Below are 7,270 nucleotides of genomic sequence, written 5' to 3'. Positions count from 1 at the left end.
GTTGTAGGATATACCAGCCTCGGTGGCGTCGTGGCAGGCCATCGGTCTACAGGCTGGTAGGTACTGGGTTCGGATTCCAGTCGAGACATGGGACTTTTAATCCAGATACCGACTCCAAACCCTGAGTGAGTGCTCCGCAAGGCTCAATGGGTAGGTGTAAACCACTTGCACCGACCAGTGATCCATAACTGGTTCAACAAAGGCCATGGTTTGTGCTATCCTGCCTGTGGGAAGCGCAAATGAAAGATCCCTTGCTGCTAATCGGAAGAGTAGCCCATGTAGTGGCGACAGCGGGTTTCCTCTCAAAATCTGTGTGGTTCTTAACCATATGTCTGACGCCATATAACCGTAAATAAAATGTGTTGAGTGCGTCGTTAAATAAAACATTTCTTTCTTTCTTTCTTTGTTGTAGGATATGTTCTGGTGTTTGCAAGCCTGCACCACATTAACAGTCGCTTGTGTGACACATATTAAGCTTGTGGAGATGGAAGTTTAGGCGGCAGTGACCTGCGCGAAGCCTGGAGATTGTCTTTCAAGTTTGAGTCTCCCATGGGTCGTCCAAGCACGCTTTTAGAACTGATCTTCAGGTAGCACTAAACCAAATAATTTCCGGCTAGGTGGAAGTTCGAGGTGCACCGAACTTTTGATAGAGAAGTTAACACCACAAGTCCTGTGATTGGTTATGAATGTGAGTGTTTTGGTTGTAAAAAAATAGTTTCATCTGGGCTAAAAATGTATGCAATTTTATTTGATCTAGTACTACTGAGTCAAGTAGCCTTGTGCTTGGAACATGTATGGGGTACCTGTAAAAAAGTACTACCATTTTGTGCGAAACTAGGGGTGTTGTAGAAACATCTGGTTATACCGAAAATGAGCCATGAAAGGTACCATTTTCTGCAGTTAATTCTTTGAGGTAGGGGTTGTAGCAGTTCTATTTATGGGTCATAGTTTGGTTGATATATTGCATATAGTGTTTTTAAACACACACGTTAACATGATTTTATTTGGTATAGTCCAACCTTCAACTCGCATTGAGTTTGCTCCTGGCGAAGACGAAAAAATCGCAATTCTATTTTGTTATTGTACGTTGTACATGTACCAGTTTTCAACCTCAAATGTATACATCATATCAATTTATATCAAATAAAAGTATACTGATTGATTGGGAATAGATAATAGTAGATTATAGTGTCACATATGATATTACAACCTATCAGAGTTGCGACTGCTTTTACTCCGTAAATATTTGATCGTGCAACTCGAACTTTGACACAGATCTCTGATTTAGTACAATGACACAGTAACACATACCATTTTACGATAGTTAGATACCCACCCACACCATATGTAAGTATATCAGCACCACCAAAATTTTGCCAATATTTTCTTGACTTGAGATTGTTTTATCTAACAGCAGGCAAACACCTTGAGATATCATACATAATATCGACGCAAACCTCTGACCTAACGATAATATATTTGACGGTTAACTCCCCAGTTTCGAATTAGCACGACATTCGATACCCCGTGTAGATAATCATGGACGTACTTGTGGGCACGTGTGAGTATATTTGACTTGTCTGATTTATGAATTACTGCATACTAGTACTGCTTCTGTGTGTTAATCTAATTGAAAATCTACATTACAGAATACACACTGGTGGTAGGGAGCGCAATAAATATATCACCGATTTTGTGCCCAGTAAGTAAATTGTTAAAGTCCATTCAAAACAAAATTTAACAGCAAAACTTTATTATAGTTTTCATTTTTTTCACATTTCAAAATTACGCTAGAACAGCGGGACGGGTTGTAAACCACTTGTAGAAGGAATAAGGAAATGTTTTATTTAACGACGCACTCAACACATTTTATTTACGGTTATATGGCGTCGGACATATGGTTAAGGACCACACAGATATTGAAAGAGGAAACCCGCTGTCGCCACTTCATGGGCTACTCTTTTCGATTAGCAGCAAGGGATCTTTTATATGCACCATCCCACAGACAAGATAGCACACACCACGGCTTTGATATACCAGTCGTGGTGCACTGGCTGGAACGAGAAATAGCCCATTGGGCCCACCGACGGGGAACGATTCTAGACCGACCGCGCATCGAGCGAGCGCTTTACCACTGGGCTAGTAGTATGTTCACTGTACTGTCTATGGGAAAATGCATAAAAGACCTCTTACCAGGTTTTGGTAGGAGTAACAACCTATATGTCAACTGCAGGTTTGTTCCCACCCTTTCTCTGTCTGTCTTCCTCCCTCCCTCTGTCTCTCTGTCTCTCTCTCTGTCTCTGTCTCTCTGTCTGTCTGTCTGTCTGTCTGTCTGTCTGTCTCTCTCTCTCTCTCTCTCTCTCTCTCTCTCTCTCTCTCTCTCTCTCTCTCTCTCTCTCTCCAATGCTACACGACTGGTATACCAAAGGTCGGGTATATTCTGTATATACATATAAACAGTCTAGTCTCAGAAATGGTCAGACTAATAAGCCCACATCAAATGCTGATGGTTTAGAATCAGTTTGATCTACAGCACACCGACTTATGAATCATCGGCTATTGGGAAGGAAAGAAGGACATGGTTTATCTGCGTGTGTGTGTGTTTCTCTGTCTCTCTGTCTCTTTTTCTCTCTTTCCCATAGAAATAAGAATAGAAAGAAATATATTTTGTTTAACGACACCAGGCACGTCAGTACATTTTAAAATAGTGTATAATTATGTGTCTAACATATGGTTATCTCGATACTTGGTCCAGAGACAAAAGAAAGGAAACGCATTGCTACTAAAGAGGATTTTATTATGTAAGTAACAAGGGGATATGCTATATGCACTGCGCAAAAGCAAGACAGTACATACAACGGCCTTTGATGTACCAGTCGTGCGACAAATACACAAGCACAATTTAATACAAAACATACCAGCATCAATACCACATTAACACACATTAACACACATTTTGTTTTGTTTTATTTAATGACACCACTAGAGCACATTGATTTTTTAATCATCGGCTATTGGATGTCAAACATATGGTCATTTTGACTTATAGAGAGGAAACCCGCTACATTTTTCCATTAGTAGCAAAGGATTCTTTTATATGCAACGACCGACCGCGCATCAGGCGTGCGCTTTACCACTGGGCTACGTCCGGCCCGCATTAACACAAGTGCAGGATTGGAGAAAACGTATACGTGTACATTCTGACCTTCTGCTCCGAATACCAACAACGCCTTTTGCTTCAAGGTCATAAAACACAACAGACAAATATTTGACTCAATTTGTTTATTTTAAGCAAAACAGGATATGAATTCTGTATTCAAAACATACAGATCGTAATATATACATTACTAATTGCACTTACAGTGACGATGATGACAACGACCGTGATACAATTATGTAAATTCACAAATTCTATCCTATTAAATTAGGTAACATTACCCCCCCCCCCCCCCAATTAATTTTCATGATTCTGTTGTTAGTAAATATTCTATCTTTAAGACAATCGAAACAACGACACGCCATAACGCTGTTCCAGATGTTGCAGATGTTATGGGAACCAGGCTTAATTAGCATAAGAGCCAAATTCGTGTGTACGTTAAGCTCTATCCTAACCGGCCTCGAGCGATTATTTTACAAATCATTGATTTCCATTTCCGCATCCTAACTGCACGCGAGCGACGCGACATTTTTATAAGTCGGGTCGCACGCGTGCGGTTAGGATACAGCAATTGAAATCAATGATTTGTAAAACAATCGCTCGCGGCCGGTTAGGATACAGCTTTACACTCATTACGACCAAAGTCTTGCAACTTGTACTTGGTCAACCACTGGCGTAGCCAAAGGGATGTATGTCAACCATGCCTCCTAGTCACACCTCTTTTTGTTTTATATTTTCCTTTTGTCCAATTAAAAAGGTTTTGTTTTGTTTAACGACACCACTACAGCACATTGACTGGCCGGAACTGTTGTTCAATAATACGAATCATAAACTGTGTCGGTCCCCCACCCTGCCGCCAATGTGGATGTCGCCCTATATAAAATCATGGCATTGCTATTGTTACGAACCAAAGAGAGATATATTACAGGGCCGTATCTAGCCGGGGTGATATACCGGCCTCGGTGGCGCAGTGGTTAAGCCATCGGGCTACAGACTGGTAGGTAGCATGAGATTTTTAATCCAGATACCGACTCCAAACCCTGAGTGAGTGCTCCGCAAGGCTCAATGGGTAGGTGTAAACCACTTGCACCGACCAGTGATCCATAACTGGTTCAACAAAGGCCATGGTTTGTGCTATCCTGCCTGTGGGAAGCGCAAATAAAAGATCCCTTGCTGCCTGTCGTAAAAGAGTAGCATATGTGGCGACAGCGGGTTTCCTCTAAAAACAGTGTCAGAATAACCATATGTTTGACGTCCAATAGCCGATGATAGATAAAAAATCAATGTGCTCTAGTGGCGTCGTTAAATAAAACAAACTTTCCTTTTGACGCCCATAAAAATATGAAGGGAAAACCTTTTTTAAAGTGCCCTCGTTGTCTAACAGAAGAAAACTATATTATTCCTTTTTACCCCCACTCCCACCCCCAGTTATTTTCGGCTAGCTACGGCCCTTGATTATTATTATAATGTGCAATTATTTTGAGTATCTAAATCATAGAAACTTGACACTTAATCGATATTTCATTTATAACATAGTTTAATCACAAAAACAGTGCAAATACATAAACAATAACTTAACGCACGAACATAGGTACGTACACATTGCGCAAGGATTTTATAATAAATATGACTGTAAATAAATATTGAACAAAATACCAGCACTGACGTACCGGCCTCGGTGGTGTCGTGGTTAAGCCTGAGGACATAAGGCTGGTAGGTACAGGGTTCGCAGCCCGATACCGGCTCCCACCCAGAGCGAATTTTAACGACTCAAAGGGTAGGTGCAAGACTACACACATACTTCTCTCTCACTAACCACTAACCCACTGTCCCGGACAGACAGCTCATATAGTGGAGGTGTATGCCCAGGAAAGCGTGATTGAACCTTAATTGCATATATAGCATGAAAATAAGTTGAAATGCATGAATGAACCAGTGGCGTGTTCAGGTCGAGCGCTCGCAAACAACTCGACTGGTACAATCGTCTTCTATCACGTTACATTCATCTAACGTTAGGTGCAAAAACCAGTCTAGCGAGTGACCGCGATCGCTCGCAATCATGAACACGCCTCTGGACATACATATAACATACACGTAAATTTATGCTCCACCCACCACCATTTTTTTAAATGTTTTCCTGTCACCCCAATAAGAGTTGGTGGGGCTCTCCAATATAAAATCCTTGCTACGTCAATGCTTGCTCAACAGGCCTCGGTGGCGCAGTGGTTAAGCCATCGGACTACAGGCTGGTAGGTACAGGGGTCGCTTCCCTGTACCGGCTCCAACCCAGAGCGAGTTCTTAAGGGCTCAGTGGGTAGGTGTAAGGCCACTACACCCTCTTCTCTCTCACTAACCACTAACCAACTAGCAATTACATGTAGCCCACTGTCCTGGACAGACAGCCCAGATAGCTTAGGTATGTGTGCCCAGGACAGCGTTCTTGAACCTTAATTGGATATAAGCACGGAAAGATAGTTGAAACGAAACGCTTGCTCGTAAGGTCAGTGTAACTTAGCTTAGCTTAGTAACTGGTTTAACGTGTCCATATACCACTAGGGTTTCGAACACGCCTATCCCGAGTCCGGCCTCCGATAGGATCGTGGGTCTGACTCGGGACAGGGATATCAGTATAACTAATTACTTTCTATGGACAGGTTTAGTAACCCAATAAGTGATTTTAAAGAGACTATCCTGTGTTTGTAAACACACACTGTAACACATTTTGTTCCGATATAACCATTTTGTTAATTATTAAAATTACTTACATTCACTTACTTAGAAAATTAATATCTGAATATTCGGTGCATTGTTCGTAATATTCTTGTAATCCCAATGTTCAGTATGGACGCGTGAACGTTTCGTACGTAACAATTTATTTTTTTCAAAATGCAAAATAATTGAGTTAAAGAAAATCCCAAATGTATTAAAGGATTTATGTTTTATACTTTTTTTTTAATAGGTTCTGTTTCTTAGATTTAGATTAATTCCTTATCTATTCCAGTGACTACAAACTCAGGCATAGAGTTTAGAAAACAAACCATTTCAATGGAAACATATCTTGTGATGTACACAAAAATTGTACAATCTCATAAACGTATTACTTATATTAACATTACGACACTAAATATACATATATGCGCACATTTTGAACATGTAGTTTTGCATTGAACATTGTCTATTTGCTGCTACTGGGTGCTGGTGGGTACGGGTATTTTCAGACATTACAGATAAAGGAAATATCGTCCTTTACTAGATTTTGTTTTTAAAAACTAGAATACAGTAAAATCAAATAAAACACAACATATTACTAGTGTGAATAACAAATAAATATTGTACAAATGCATTTCATTGGCACACAAACCACCAAGTGGCTTGTTTTAATAGCACTGTTAGGCATAAACAAATAAAACATTATAATACTTAAAACAGACATAAAATAATACATTATAACACTTAAAACAGACATAAAAATAATACATTATAACACTTAAAACATACATACAAAATAATACATTATAACACTTAAAAACCCCATAAAAACAACAACATTATAACACTTAAAACAGACGTACAAAATAATACATTATAACATTTATAACAGACATAAAAATAATACCGTATGACACATAGAACAGACAGACATACATACAAAAATAATACATTTTAAGACAACAAACAGTCAAAAAACCCACAAAAACAATATAACACTTAGAATAAACATTGTATGACAACACTGTCAACACGAGAACTCACGTTAGGAGACAATGGGAAATAACTAATAAATAAATTAAGATAAATTAAAAACTGACACATCCTAGTTGTTTAGACTACTAAACTTAAAGTGTAGCTAACAAAAAGTTAAAACATATTTAAAATAATTAACAACGGAACTAATTAATGACACCATCTGTTGGTACATATGTCTATACCATTCCGCTAAATAATTGTTTGTCTCAAACTACGGTTTGATTTGTTAATCATCCAAAGCATAGGCGTATGGGCTCCTATTTTTGTATAGGGTCAGGCTGGCTTTTGCCCTAATTAAACTAAAATGCCCGAATCTGCATAACAATATTAAATCATATTAGCATTACTACCAAACAGCTATATAGG

Source organism: Gigantopelta aegis, chromosome 6 (assembly GCF_016097555.1).
Source record: "Gigantopelta aegis isolate Gae_Host chromosome 6, Gae_host_genome, whole genome shotgun sequence".
NCBI classification, from domain to species: Eukaryota; Metazoa; Mollusca; class Gastropoda; order Neomphalida; family Peltospiridae; genus Gigantopelta; species Gigantopelta aegis.
Note: the sequence above shows the minus strand (reverse complement) of the source record.